Below are 15,641 nucleotides of genomic sequence, written 5' to 3' on the forward strand. Positions count from 1 at the left end.
CATCAATTGGATTAGATTGTTACTCCATGTGAGAGAGAATTTTACGGTAAACCTGATCTGAAGCACAAAGCAGCCAAGAGCATAGGACCTACACATGAATCAATTTAACATTTTTTTCTTCTAAAACTACCTTTAAAATTCTACATCCATACTAATAAACACTCATGCCTCTTAGCTTTACTTTAGTAAGGATTTTTTTTTCCTAGGGAACAGTCATGGCAAATCTTATAACTGTACAAGGCCGATGAGAACAAGGAACAGCTGAGTGAAATCAGGCCTACAGAAGATATGATACCATCCGCAGTAAAACTCAGGGAGCATATAGAAAGGAGTATGTGTGTTGGGGGGAGCAATGTAATATTTAGTAAGAAAAATATTTGGGGATAGGAAAGATGAATGTCATCTGGTCATCAATAGGCAGAAATTGAAATCAGTGCAATAAGGATCTGTGGATGACTATTTTGGATCTGTACAAGAAGGGATGCATTGAGCTGGACAAAGATGAAGGAAGAACTCACGGGTTCCACCTCTCATTACTTAAGTATTTCCTATGAGTAAATTCAGAAGAATAAGGAGCAAGAACCATCACTTGTGAACCAACTGGTGACCTCACCTGGTTCCAATGAATTGTCACAATCAAGTAGCCAGACAAATGACCGGGTTAAGCCCAATGAGTCACACAACCAAGCAAAAGGTATGAGTAGGAGGAGTTGGCAATTAGGGGATGAATTTGACAGACCTAGAAGGAGGAAAAGAGAAGGTAGGATCAATACAGATTTTTTAATTAGAAAAAGAAGAGGAAAAAGTAGATGGAGGGTGTCAAAAGAACCAGATGTGTACAATAGTATCTGGGATGTAAAATTTATCTGATTTTAATGGACAATTCCTTGATTTTTAATGTCCCAGGTGTACCTATAATCGTCACCAAAATTTTTACTTTTGCTACACTTTTCCAAAGAATCCATAAAAATTCCCAATTTCTTCTTTCAGGGTGCAAGAACCTATTCATTTATAATTTATTTGAAGCGAAAGTCTCACTGACATTTAAAATACAATTTAAATTACATTCACATTTAGAGTATCATCAATCCTTTACAAAATAAATTAGGTCTTTCATTGAAATAGAATTATCACACCTTCTCCTTCCATTTTCCCCTAATGATCCCCCCAGCAACTCCTCCTGAAACTCCTCATTAGTGTAAACTCAGTGAGTTCATTTCTACTAGTACTCTTTGAGACAAGGTCTCTACGATTCCCTGACCAATCTGAAATTCTTTATGTAGTTCTAGTTGGCTTTGAGCTCCTGACTGCTGGGAGTAAAGTCAGGAAACATCAATCTTAGCGGCCTCACTTGTATGATGACACATATAAAATGCATGTCTTTACTGCTGTTTATGATGACTTGTATTTTTCCACATGAAAAAAAATGAGTGACATCTTTTGTGCTTTTATTAGCAAGCTGAAGCTAGAGGTAGGAATAGATGACATAGGCACACATAAGAATATTATGATGAAATAAAATGTAACACACATATTCAACCAAAATAAAAGGAATTTGAGTTTGTGATGGTGGTGATAATAAAAAGGGTTCAAACACATTTTGTACAGCAATGCATCAAATAAATATTGTAATGTAATTTGCATATGTTTAAGGATATAGTTTATAAAGACAACAATTCAAACACAGTGTTTCGGACTTAGTTTTATATATATTGGTCCTTAAAAACATGAATTGATTAATGCAGAATATCTAATGAATGAGAAACAATGTACTCAGCTTCATACTCCAGTGCTATCAATATACCACATGAATCAGCATGGAAATAAAGCCAGAGCTACACTAATTTAAAATGTTATGTCAACTATCCAAATGTGGTCTGACTATTATTGCACTCATAATTTTTCTCAACTCAATTATTTGTTTGAAATATACAGTGCATTGCTATTATAAAATTTCTGTGTTTATTATTCATGGTAATTCTTTATTTCAGTATGAAGCCTTAGATACTAATAGTTCTATTTTATGATGATTCATAGTTTTGAAGAATGACTTAAAAGACGTGTTGACAATTAGCCAGAGTTCCAACAACTAAGGCAGATATTTTGCATTGTTATTTTCTAGTTTCAAGAAATAGTAGGTAAAAAAATCCCAATATCTTTTAAAATTATTCCCCTCGAAATAATTATTAGCTTTAAGAACTATGAAAACATGCTGTTTTGTGAGTCTTGAATGACATATTTGTATAATGCTCTCAGGTATTGAATAATTAATACACTTCTTATATTTTTTTCATAGTGGTACTTAATCAGCATATTTGTAAACATATTTTAAATATAAAAATACTAATTGAAGCATAAGAATATGTAAAACTAAATATTAAGTACAAGATGGACATGTTATTGATAAAATGTCATCATGATTACCTGTGATTTTCCTGAAATACAGAACAGAACAGAACATAGAAAGTCATGAGGAAATGATAAATTTTAAAGGACTGAGCTAATTGGATGATGAGAAATCATAAGGTCAATAATAAATAACTCCAAGAAATTATAGAAAGAGAACAAAAACAAAACACTAAAAAACAAGGTATCCTCTGATCTAACAAATACATTTAGTTCTGCCCTTGCATCAAAAGATGTTTAACAATTGAGAAAGAAAGGGCAAACTAACAAGTAGGGTGCACTATGAGTCATAAGTGAGGTGCAGAAGGGCCATTGCAACTGTAGACATGCCCAGTCTTTGTCACTGTTGTTTGGGATGCTGTGCCTTCAGCATTTCTCAGTAGTCTGTAGTTCTTCATGTTGTGTTGAGGTCCCCTAGTCTATGTGTCATCTATTTCAGCATGTCTATTGGTGTCATCCTTGATGTTCAGATTTGGTAAAACTTAGTAATTGTAGCCTATATTCATAAGGAACTGACTCTTCCAGCAAACATGATCTTCTGGTACTTATAATCCTTCTGCCCCCACCCCACCCCCATTTTTACTCTTTTCTTTGGGAAAGAGCACAGCAATTGACTATCAAATACCAAATGGTCAGCCCTGAAAACATACATAGGAACAGAATTGTATAGACTAAGCATGGTATATTTAGCACACACACACAAAATTTATATACATACAATAACAATTAAAGAAAAAGAGGCTATGGGTTGGAAAAGGAGAATGAATGTCCGGGACTGGAGTGAAGGAGGGGAGGAGAGAAATTATGGGTTCATATTGTAGTCTCAAAAATAAAAATAAAATAAAATAAATTAACAAGGTCCTGGTTCATTCCAGTTTCTAGCTCCCATTGTCCCTGCTTCACATTATGCTGAGATGGAAGGAGAACACATTTTGTACTCTGAAAATGTCAATAAAATTATGATGAGGTTTAAAAACTATACTCAACTATTTCTTCTTGCTTTTTCTTTCATGAATCACTTTATTTATTTACATTTCAAATAATGTTCCCTTCCCGATTACCTCTCCATCCCATCTCCTCTCTCCCCTTCCCCATATATTAGTGTGCTTCTCCACCTACTTTTGCCTCACCACTCTAGCCTCCCCCTCATGCTGGGGCAACAAACCACCCTCCCCAACCACTGATGTCCAACTAGGCCATCCTCTGCTACACATACAACTGGAGCCATGTATTCCTCCAAGCATACTCTTTGGTTGGTGGTTTAGTCCCTGAGAGGTCTGGGTAGTCCCAGAGCTGATATAGTTCTTCCTATGGGGTTGCAATCCCCTTCAACTCCTCCAGTTCTTCCCCTAGCTCTTCCACTGGGATCCTCAGGCTCAGTTCATGGTTGGCTGTGAATATCTATCTGCATCTGCATTCGTCAGGTGCTGGGAGAGCCTCTCAGGAAACAGTCATACGAGGCTCCAGTAAGCAAGCTTTTCTTGGTATCAGCAATTGTGTCAGGGTTTGACTTCTTTAAAATGAAAAGAGAGTCTTTTTACAATGAAGGCTTTTCAATTTACATCCAACAAAGTTACATTTTTCTATCTAATACTAAGATGTCAACCTGTTTATGAAGCTTCCACGAGTTGCCCTAATAGCATGAAGCCTTAATGAGGAGGTGGATACAGCTGTTAACAACTGGACAGCTTAAAAAGTAAGAACATCCGGTAATGAGTAGAGCTTAGGAAAATGACATCAGAGTACTATAAATATTAGTACCAATAGCAAAACGCTCTTTGAAAAGAAAAGGTACTGTAATTCCCCAGATCATAGATTTCCAAAGTACCTGAAAAATGCATCAACAAATAATGTGTTCTAGAAAATAATGTAGAAAATATTTTTTAAAAGAAGACCACATTTTACAAAGGAAACAGAAAGCATTCTTAAAAGGGTTTGCCATCTGGAAATCAAAGACCTATTAAATAACTAACTGAGCATTTGATAAATATGGTATGTTTGTCACACTCAATTATATGTATAAAATGATTTGAGAAAAAAAGTTATCGCAGAAAAAAATATCTAGTACTTTGTTTTCAACATCTGTAGCAATTAATTAAGAATGCTTACTATTTGTGACTCACATTCTTGCTTTACTAATCAGTTTGCTTTAATTTGAGAATGAAAATCCAAGTAATTGGCACTGTCGTTATGCCCCATATAAAAAGTCAGCCTAAAATGCTCAATTTTAAAAAGAAAACTATACTTAGTGTTACATTCCTATTGACAGTCACATTAATTTCATTTGTACTATATGTTCACTCTATTTTTAAGACTGGAATTATAAAAATTAGAGGTATGAAAATAGAAGACTCAAATTAAATAATTACCATTTACATGAAATAAGTTGGTTTTATTATTTGTAACTTAAGTGCTTGATGTTTGCATATTTTGTCTTCAAAGACTGATGTACATTTCTAAATTAAATATATCTCAATTCCAGACAAGAGTTTCAAAAAAATAGGAGATGTGTATTTGATTTGATTTTTGTCAGTTAAAATCATGTTTTAATAATAAAATCTAATTGTTAGAAATTTTTTGAGAAATTCTCCATATAAAAATGCAAATTAGTAAAGCATTTCCAATGAACTGTTTACCAACACATACCAAAGTATAAATTGTGCAAAACAAATTATCAGGAGAAATTATTTCTAGGGATTTATGTTGACAAAATATCTATTGCAGTATTGTTTATAGTGGTGAACTAAGAAAAATATGGCAAAATTTAATACAAAATTTCTTACATAAATTATAGAATTATTTGGAAACATCCACATTATGAATAAAATATATATTCAGTTATTTGCTTTACATCCAGTTCACTGCTCCCCTCCTAATTGCCCCATCCCACAATTCTACCTTATACCCCACCCCATTCTCTTCTGACTTTATGTATAAATTTTAGAAGATATTCATCTACTGTTTTCACATTTTCAATGTATTGTCAATATCTTATATTTTAATGTTCTAAATATGTTTAAAATGAATTAACTAACTTGGTAAAATATTAAAGAATTCAAAATTATTTCTGACAGATCTATTCTTAAAGTTTCGTTGGCTATTCATTTTGTTTTTAAGTAACAATAGAGAAATTGACTTTACTTGAAGTGACTGGTACATACCTTATCTAATAAATAACTCGTTTATAATGTTAGTTATTTTCTTTAGATGTTTAAGGCCCTACTATTGTCACATTCAACTAGAAATAAATAGACAAAACCTTACAAAACTCACAGAAAGTAAATAATGGGCTCCTAAAATGTACAGGACTCACCTCAGTTATTTCAACATAAAATTCAAATACTTCTTCCATCTTTTGCCCTTGAAGATATGCTAGCTTCATTATGAGAATGAAAGAAGCATTCTTTTTCATTTCCAAGGGTCGTTACACTAAGATGAATCAAATACCTATAATACTTGCTGAAACTACTCATTAAATATTTCTTCCCCTTAGTGCCTATTTCTGAAAAAAACTGAAATGTGCAATTTTGTTAAATCGTCTTATTATTAAGAGAAGCCTGCAAACTTCTATTCATATAGGAAAATAATACTGTAAAACCACTTACTATATTGATTTAAAGGAACACCTGTAACATGAATTAACCTACGAAGACAATTTCTTAGATATGTTACAGTACAAGGACGCTCCTCAAATGAGGACCATCCCACATTTACAACATACAAACCTTTGCCCTCTAGTATTCTCTATCATGTTTCATTTATGTATTGGCTTTATTCAGTTTCCCTGAGCAAGTGGCTTATGTGCTTCACATCCTTCTTGACTTATGTGATAGAGAGGTAGAGAAGTTTCTAAAAGCTTCGAAAGCTTAGGAGTACCAGTGAAGTAGTGGTCTCTATGTGTAATCCAGACATTTGAGAAACAGAAGCCACATGATTAGAGCCGACCAACCTGAACTGCATATGTCAAGAGGCACTGTCTCAACAACGTGAACAAGAATCATAGTCCTCAAAAGACTTGAGGCACGAAGGAGGGGTGAGGCCTGGTGGGGGGGGAGCATCCTTTCAGGACAGGACAGAGGAGGAATGCGATGAAGAACTGGAGCAGGGGCAGAAGGGAGGACAACAGCTGGATTGCACATAAATTAAAAATGAATAAATAAAAATTGTTAAAAAGAAGCGTAGGAGGACTGTCAAGAAAGTATGCATTTTCCACATTAGTGTTAATTTGTTTTCTTTCTTTTTTGTTTTTGTTTTTGTTTTTGTTTTTTTGTTTTTGTTTGTTTGTTTTGTTTCTTTGTTTTTTGTTGTTTGTTTTGTTTTTCGAGACAGGGTTTCTCTTTATAGCCCTGACTGTCCTGGAACTTATTCTGTAGACCAGGCTGGCCTCCACCTCAGAAATCTGCCTGCCTCTGCCTCCCAAGTGCTGGGATTAAAGGCATGTGCCACCACTGCCCGGCTAGTGTTAATTTCTTATCAATATGTGTATCTTTGTTTTTTGTAGTTGAGAACTTTGTTTACTTCCCATACAGAATGTAGTTCACTTTGCCAGATACTTAGCTTCATTCAGTGAACTTTCTTTCTTTCTTTCCTTTTTTTTTATTATTTTTTCCTATTAATTTCCCTCTCCCATCCCCCCTACACACACAGTACCCCCTATAATCCCTTTGGTTCTCCTCGGAGGATGAATGCCCCTCTGAGTATCCCCTAACCCTGAAATCTCTACAAGGCTAGGCTCATCCTTTCTGAACAAGGTCACAGGAGGCAGCCCAGTTTGGGGAATGACAGACAGGGAAGAGCCCCTACTCCAGTTGTTGAGGAACCCCGCATGAAGACTGAGCTGCACATCTGCTACATATATACAGGGGACCAAGGTCCAGCCAGTATGTGTTCTTTGATTGGTGGTTGTCTCTGAGAGAGCCCCTAGGGTTCCGGTGAGTTCTTGTTGAATCTCTGTCAGAACTCATGCATTAGACCTGTGCGCCCATGGATCTACTACTTTTCAATATGTAAAATTACCAGTTGCCGTCATCCTTTGAATGCCATAAAATAATCTTGAGGGAAATGTTATAATCTGTTATTCTTTGGGGTACGAAAATATAGTGAGTTGACCTGATGCTGTTCATACTCTAATGTTAATTTGGGGCCCCTAAGATTGGTTGCCCCACAGACAAGAGGGTTCACATGTAATACTCTGAGTGACCCTGTCCCCAAGTTATTTCTAATTGGTAAATAAAGATGCTAAAAGCCATTGTCTGGGCAGAAGAGACATAAGTGGGGTTTCTGTTTCCCTGGCTTAGGGTCAGTCAGAGGAGGAAGGAGAAGCTGCCATGTTTTAATGGTCAAGAGAGCATGGCCCTGAGGGCTGCTCAGTTGGAGATAAGAGCAGCCCAGATGGTTCGTAGTAAATAGTAAGTAATAATGTGGGATTATAGAAATAGGAAAATAGGTTCCAACAGCATGGAGGGTAGGCAGTTCCCTAGCTCTTGTGTTGTTTAAGGTTTTTTATAAATATAAAGCCTGTGAGTATGTCTTTCATCCTGGAACTCAATAAGAAGTAAGCAACTATTGGGTAGAAACCCTGGGCCAGGAGTTAGTTTCTACCACATGAAAATGTTTCATTTACTTAGGTTATGAAACTAGAAGCTATGCAGTTAAAGGTAGAGGATAAATTGTCGTATTTTGGAGAATCTACTCTGCATCATCCTTTCTCTTCTATGTTCAGGACACAGGATAATCCAACTTTTATTTTCGTCTAACTCCCTTGACATCTAGATGATTTCAACTACAATAAGATTGCAAAGGACCCAAACAGAATATTGGAATGTGTAATTAAGCAGGTTGAATTTTTGGATTCACAGTTCTCTGTGTGTGTGTCTCTCTCTCTGTCTCTCCGTCTGTCTCTGTCTCTCTGTCTCTCTCTCTGTCTTTCTCTCTCTGTCTCTCTTTCTCTGTCTCTGTGTCTGTGTCTGTGTCTGTCTCTCTGTCTCTGTCTCTCTCTGTCTCTGTCTCTCTCCCTCTATCTCTGTCTCTGTCTCTCTCTCTGTCTCTCTCTCCCTCTCTCTCTCTCTCTCTCTCTCTCTCTCTCTCCTTCATTCCTTCTTTTGGTTATCTGGAAGAATGAGTGAAAAAGACTTTATAGGTACTGCGCATTACACTGCCTGTACAATTACTTGTGATCATTTATCAAATACGGGTTAGGACGACATGACTGGGATCGAAAGGTTGCTGCTACTTTTCTGTTACCTGGAAGTGCTCTTCTAGTAGCTGGCTGTTTTGAATAGTCTTAGGAGATGCCCTCATTTCACATCTTCTTAAACAGATGCACCTCTATGATATGACAATACTCAAAATAGTTTGCTTAGTAGTAACATATAAAATCACTGGCTAAAATATGATGTGCCCAGGTGACTCTTTCTTATATGCTTACAGCTTTTATTCTGACCTGTTAATGATTCTGCAGCTTATTTACTATCCATGTGCATTTATATATGTGCTTACACAACTGTAACTATGGCACAATAAAGTGAGGTTCTCAAAGAATTTGTAATAATCACCATGATATTTGAAGAAAGGCTTTTGAGTAAAGCGTTAAATTATCATGTCTTTTTTTTCATTATTAATGAGTGTTCCAAAGTATTTTAGCTTTATAAATCTAGAAGTTACAAATAAAACTAAGTTCCATTCAATTTTGTGTTCATGAGGTGATTGGATTTTTCCCTCATTTGCTAATGTACAAGTGTAGATATTGCTTAAATCAGAAAATATAGCTTTTGCTTATGTAACTTATGGAAAGAAATGTATCTTTTCCAATGAGTTCCACCAGGGGAAAGACGCTACCTGTATATACTACAATATTTATTTATTTATTTATTTATTTATTTATTTATACTAAATGAGAAATGTTTTTATAAGCAATTAAAAGCTTGACTGCTCCAATTAATTTCACAATATTTCTTATTGTTACTGAAGCATATGCTCCACATTAAGGGAAAGTTTTTAATTGAAATATTTTGTACATGATGTGTTTAAGTCATTACCATCACATTGTTTCTCAGCCTTTACTGTTTTCCAACACATTGATGGGTTCTTCTTTGGATAAGTAATATACATCGAGTTCCTTTCAACAAGCTCTACATTGAAAATTTAAATATAAAATGTCTCGAAATTTCTCTTTTTATAGCAAATATGAAGGGATAAGTTGGATATAGAGAGCAAGAACTTCAAGACAGCATAGCTTTTATAGAATTTCTGTATGTGTATTAGAAGGGGAGAGTCATTTTAAAATAGTTGGCCCTCCCATAGGGACGTACAGAAACTGAACCACCAACCAGAGAGCAAGCATGGGATGGACTTAGGCTCTGTATGCATGTATAACAAGTGCAGAGCTTGGTCTTTCTCTCTGTGTCTGACTCTGTCGTCTGTCTTTGGGCCCCTTTCCCCGGATGGACTTAGGCTCTGCATGTGTGTATAACAATTGCGGAGCTTGGTCTTCCTCTCTGTGTCTGACTCTGTCGTCTGTCTTTGGACCCCTCTCCCCTAACTGGGATGCTTTATCTGTGGTTAATTGGAGAAGATGGAACAAGTCCTACTGCATCTTGCTATGCCAAGACCAGCTGATATCCTTGGGAGGCCTCCACTTCTCTGAGTAGAAGGAGGAGGAGTAGGGAGAGGTCAGATGAGAGGGACAAACTGGGAGGAAAGAAGTGAGGGGAAGCTGGGATCAAAATGTAAAGTAAATACATAAAGTAATTAAAAAAAGAATTGGCCCACTGAATTTGTGATTTTCTTTTTAATCAGCAGTTCAGCACAAAGGAAATAAAAGATCTGAGGCTGGAGATGTATTTCATCTGATCTCTACACTCATGGAAGGACAACGTGCTGATGAGTTGCATAAACACTGAGGTTATCATCTCAGCGACAAGAGAAGCCCTTGCCTGAGGACTGGCAAGCAAATGAGGAAGACATACGAACAGTGAAAATAAAAACCGACCAAGGACCTGCCTCAGCTTAGGAGTGAACATATCCATTTTACTCAAAGGCTTCCAAATAAAACTTCATCTTGAACACAGTTTGATGTCAGACTTGGACTTCATGAAAACAGAGAAACCAGTCAGTTCCACCTGGATTTTAAATTTATCCAACTGTGACAGAGTAAATAGATATTGATTGAACCTGTGAAATTTGTGATAAGTTGTTATGCATCCAGAGTTAACTGGTTCTCACTGGGGAAAAAATGTAATATCTTCAAGGTTTTCGAATGAAGTTTGCTTGCGGTTCACTTAAAACCTAAGTCCTTTAATACTTTAATGTCTTGATTTAGCTAATAGAAAAATTTAAAAAATGAGGTATCCCATTCTCATGCTTATCTGTCGCAAATAAGATGTCATTGTCTGATTGTCAAAATTTAATTTATGATAGCTTAAGAAATTTTCCAATGCTACATGTAATTGTATTAACTTTGATATTGGATATTGCCTGATAAAGTTGAATGAAGTAATGATGACAGTTTTCAATGGTCAAATTATTTATAATACTCAAATTGCCAAACATCTATTCATTGAAAGCACTTGTATTACAATATATTGAAAATGTTACATTTCTTCACTCAACAATAATTGGTGCTCTCAATCTACAAATGCACAAATTTTATTTCATAGAGCAAGATTCAAGGATGTAGCTTTCATTTTTTTCCAGTATAAAAGTACAAGTACTTTGGAAAATATAAAAATTATTTATGTCATAGCAAGGAAATGTGTAAGATAATTGTTTTAATATTCATATTGGAGGATTTTTAGTGAATTTTCAAATATGATTCAGAAATCATTTAATGCTATCATTTCTCACATTCATTTATTGTGTAAATATTTTATACATCACAATGAATCACAAATGGTCCTCCAGCTATGGGAAAACCTGTAGTGTATTTTTAAAGAAATCTCTATTATATTTGTGATGAAAACATTGTACTTCTGTTCAGTTCTTATTCCATTTCTTGCAGATTTCTCACACAAGTAATAACTCCTCAAAAAGGAAAACTGTTTTTAGTGTATATTAACTGTACAAAGTAGGGGGCCTCCACGACTTTTTCAAATACACTTACAATGCAACTCATTATATGATTTATTGATATTAATCTCCATTATTATTTCCTTAAAGAACTGTTTTGAGATTTTTAAACATATTTTATGTGTATGTGATTTTCATGAATGTTACTTGTGCACCATATGAGTAACTTTTGCCTTGGAGGTCAGAATAGACTGTTGGCTCATCTGAAACAGAGTTGCAGACAGCTCTGAGGACGATAATGGTGCTAAGAAAACAATCCTGATCCTCCAGAAGGACAGCCAATGCTCTTAGCTGCTTAGCAGTTCATATTTCCTCTAACATTTTTTATTGTTCTCTTCTTTCTAAACCTTGTGGTACTTCTAGCTTCATGCCTTTATCTTTTCCTATAAATTCTGAGTAAAGTCATGCCATATTTGTTTGTCAAATACTAGATTATTTCAGTGAACATGTTAATCTCTAATTGCACCTGACTCTTTGAAAATGATGTGATTTCATTTTTCTTTATGTCTGAATAAAGTTTCTTCATATACTTTTTCTATTAGTCAATTATAATGAGCATCTAAGCTGATATCATAATTTGACTATAAGTATAATCCTCAAATCATAGGTATATCTTTTGTAACCATTTTGTATATTACATAGTAGAAAAGGTATAAGGATTTCACTACTATAAACATTTTTCTTGTATCTAAAACTTAGTATTTAAGAGTTCATGAATATCTATACTAGTACTACAATAATGCAGCAACTTACTTTTACAAAACTAAGCCATGATTTGACTTGCTAAAACACACACACACACACACACACACACACACACACACACACACACACACACACACACACACCATTCTATAGTCTTCATTTGTCCCAGAAAATTAGAGTACATCTTTTTTGCATGCAATGTTAGTAACCAACCCCTTTTGAACCACTGTAGACACTGTAACTAGATTTCTTTAATAGATTTATTAAGTATTTGAGAAATTCATACCATGTGTTTTGGATAAAGTACAGCTCTCCTGACTCCATCCCGTAGCTTCTCAGCTACAGGTAGAATTTTGAGACTCCCTTTTCTGACATAGGTTTGATTTTGCCTTGCTTGAAGGCATGCAGGTTTTCTGCATCATGTTCATATATACATCTGGCTTGTTGTTTCTGAAATACATCTTTGAAGTCATCTGCCACTGCTGGCAATAACAGTCTTGCTGTCTTTCCACTCCATCTTCTGCACAGATCTCTTTGACTAGATGGGAAGAAGTGTGATAAAAAACATCTCATTTGGGGCCAAGCATTTCCAAGTCTCTTCCTCTCTGCACATTGGTCACTTGTGATATGTCTATATTAATTGCCATATTCATTCAGAAATAAGAACCTTCTTTAATAACTGAATGATGTACTGACAATAAGTCATTAGGAGTCTGGTTATGCTGTCCAATTTAAAGATCACATCATTAGTAGCAGTAGTCAGAATACCCTCTATGTTTCTATAAATTAATCATGAATTGTATATTAAAAGGAGGAGCTAGTAAATGTCTTTAAAATATGTTTGAAGAACATGAGTACTGAGAATTGTCAATGAGCACAATAAAGGTAAATAAAGATAGTTAAATTCTAACAGCAGGGTCTCTTTCATTATGAGCACCTTGAGAGGATTCCGTAGAGAGAACTACCCTTTTAATTTATATCCTACTCTGGCAATACACTTGTTTTCTTCCTACCTTTCAATTTTTGAAATATTTCTCTAAGTTTCTTCTAATTTGTGCCACATACTGTATTCACTTATTTGTAGAAATTAATAATTATAATTCCTCACTTGAAATTTAACGTGTTTGCATACCCAAACAATAAAAGAGTTTACTGTTTAACAAGTCAATCTAGCTAAGACACTGAGATGTAATGCTGTCTTTACATGATAGGTCACTTCACTAATGCATTTTTGACAAATTGTATTCAGTATATGAGTTATTTTCTTGTTTATGGTGACAAAACATATGTAAAATAAGCAACACAAGGCACACCATTATGTACAGAAAAGCATTGAAAGCAGGAGTTTCAGACCCTGGTTTCATTTTGTTCAAAATCAAGAAGCAGAGTATGATTAATGTTCATATTTAGCTTATTTTTAAGCTAAATATTTTTAAGCTACTTATTTTTATTCAGTCAGAAACCCCAACCAGAGAAATTCTGCTACTTATAGAAAAGGTAGATCTTCTTTGAGATAACTTATCAAATGATTTTGTGAATCCCAAATAATCACAGTTCTCCTTTCAGATTGCTAATGGCATATATTCATCCACGATCATTGTCAGATACATAGACACCGTAGAAATTTGTTAGGATGATATAATAACATTCAATCACAGATATTTGCCACCTTTGTTTTAATTTTTGCATTAAAACAATTATTTATTCTTCCTCTCACTTCAATTTACATGTTGTGATAATGTTCACATGTATTCTACATAAACATGTTTGCTCATTAGTTGTTTAAATTTCTTCCATCTATATCTCAAATATTATATATTTAAAACAGGAGTACAGGTTGAACTCGTTAATCCAGATAGTAATTTAGAGTGTTAACTGCAATAATATGAGGCCCAAATAAGCTTTTTATTAATATTTGTATTTGTGAAGAAAAGTTTTTTAAGCTTCACAGGAGGAAAAATAGCATTCCTATGAATATCTTAGAATTAAAAAAAAGATAAGTAAGCCGGGCGGTGGTGGCGCATGCCTTTAATCCCAGCACTTGGGAGGCAGAGGCAGGCAAATTTCTGAGTTCGAGGCCAGCCTGGTCTACAGAGTGAGTTCCAGGACAGCCAGGGCTACACAGAGAAACCCTGTCTCGAAAAACCAAAAAAAAAAAAAAAAAAAAAAAAAAAAAAAAAAAAAAAAAAGAGAAGTAAAATAAAATCACACTGTAAGATGAAATATAGAACAAAAGTCTCGTCTCTTCAGCTCTTGCTCTTACTCTCACCTCTCGCACCCCTCTCTTCCCCTCTCGCACCCCTCTCTCCCCCTCGCACCCTTCTCGCACCCTCCCTTTCCCCTCTCTTCACATAGCCATGCCCACCCTCTGCTTCTTTTTTCCTCTCCCTCTCTTTCTACAATAAATGTCTTAAAAGCAAAAAAGTGAAATCACAACAAAAATATTGTCAATGAATAGTGAATTTTGAAATGGATCTTGAAGTTCAGACAGTAGAAAGTATAATTCCAACCAACAACATGGCATGCTAAAACACATACATTTAGAATAATTTTTGGTAAGAAATTATATAGTCAAAGGAGGAGTAAAATATGAACTTGTAATGGGCCTCTGGTCTCTTTAGTTCAATACATCACAAAATCTCTTATTGCTAAATCTAGTTGAGGATCCCAAGCAATGTTTTATATTTTCTACCACTTTGAAGACTTCTCTCCCATATTGTAGTAACAGAAGATAGGAAAACAGAAAACACTATCCATGTAACTTTCAGGACCATGTCCTTAGAACACAGTTGAAATTGCCACCAGTCACATTTATGTGGCTAATAAAAAACAATAACTAAGCATGGATAGATGCTGCATGCCTTTAATGCTAGCAGACGTGAAGCAGAAAGAGATAATTCTGTATGAGTTAGGGCCAGCTTGGTCTATATAGGAATACCCAGATAGTCAGAATTTCATAGAGAGAACCTGTCTTAAGAATCAAACAAACAAACAGAAGTGTTTGAACCAAATTAGTGTATTATACTCTTTATATATTATAGTAATAGTCATTAATTCATTTAGATAGCTTAACAATTTAAATGCTGCTTAAATATATAAATATTATCTTGTGGTACTTAGCTAAATATGTACATGTATTAGTTGCATAATATATTTATGATTAAGGTACTATAATTATTATGTTAACTTTATTAATTATCCAAATTGCCTGGTAATTTTAATTTCAGAAAGCCATGGGTTTTGGGCTACATCATGCCATGCTATCCAGTATTTTATGGCTCCTAGGTGAACATTCCCATTCTATTTGGTAGTAAAATTCTAAGTCTAAAATTTATCTAAGTCATATGTTAACCCTCACTGCAACGTTTTTTTCTAAACTGTATTACAATACACATTTATTATTAATTTATATCTATTTCTTTCTTTTTTCTTATTTTTTTTTTTTTTTTTTTTTTTTTTTTTTT

The 15,641-nt window shown here is 34.7% G+C and overlaps 1 long non-coding RNA gene across 1 annotated transcript; it reads left to right on the forward strand.

Annotated features, from left to right (window-relative positions):
• Positions 1-660: 660 nt before the first annotated feature.
• On the forward strand, positions 661-10,474 carry LOC116089336. Its single transcript, XR_004118288.1, has 2 exons — positions 661-760; positions 10,204-10,474. It is a non-coding gene; the product is annotated as an uncharacterized LOC116089336 (long non-coding RNA).
• The last annotated feature ends 5,167 nt before the right edge of the window (positions 10,475-15,641 follow it).

The sequence above is a fragment of the Mastomys coucha genome, unplaced genomic scaffold (assembly GCF_008632895.1).
Source record: "Mastomys coucha isolate ucsf_1 unplaced genomic scaffold, UCSF_Mcou_1 pScaffold14, whole genome shotgun sequence".
NCBI classification, from domain to species: Eukaryota; Metazoa; Chordata; class Mammalia; order Rodentia; family Muridae; genus Mastomys; species Mastomys coucha.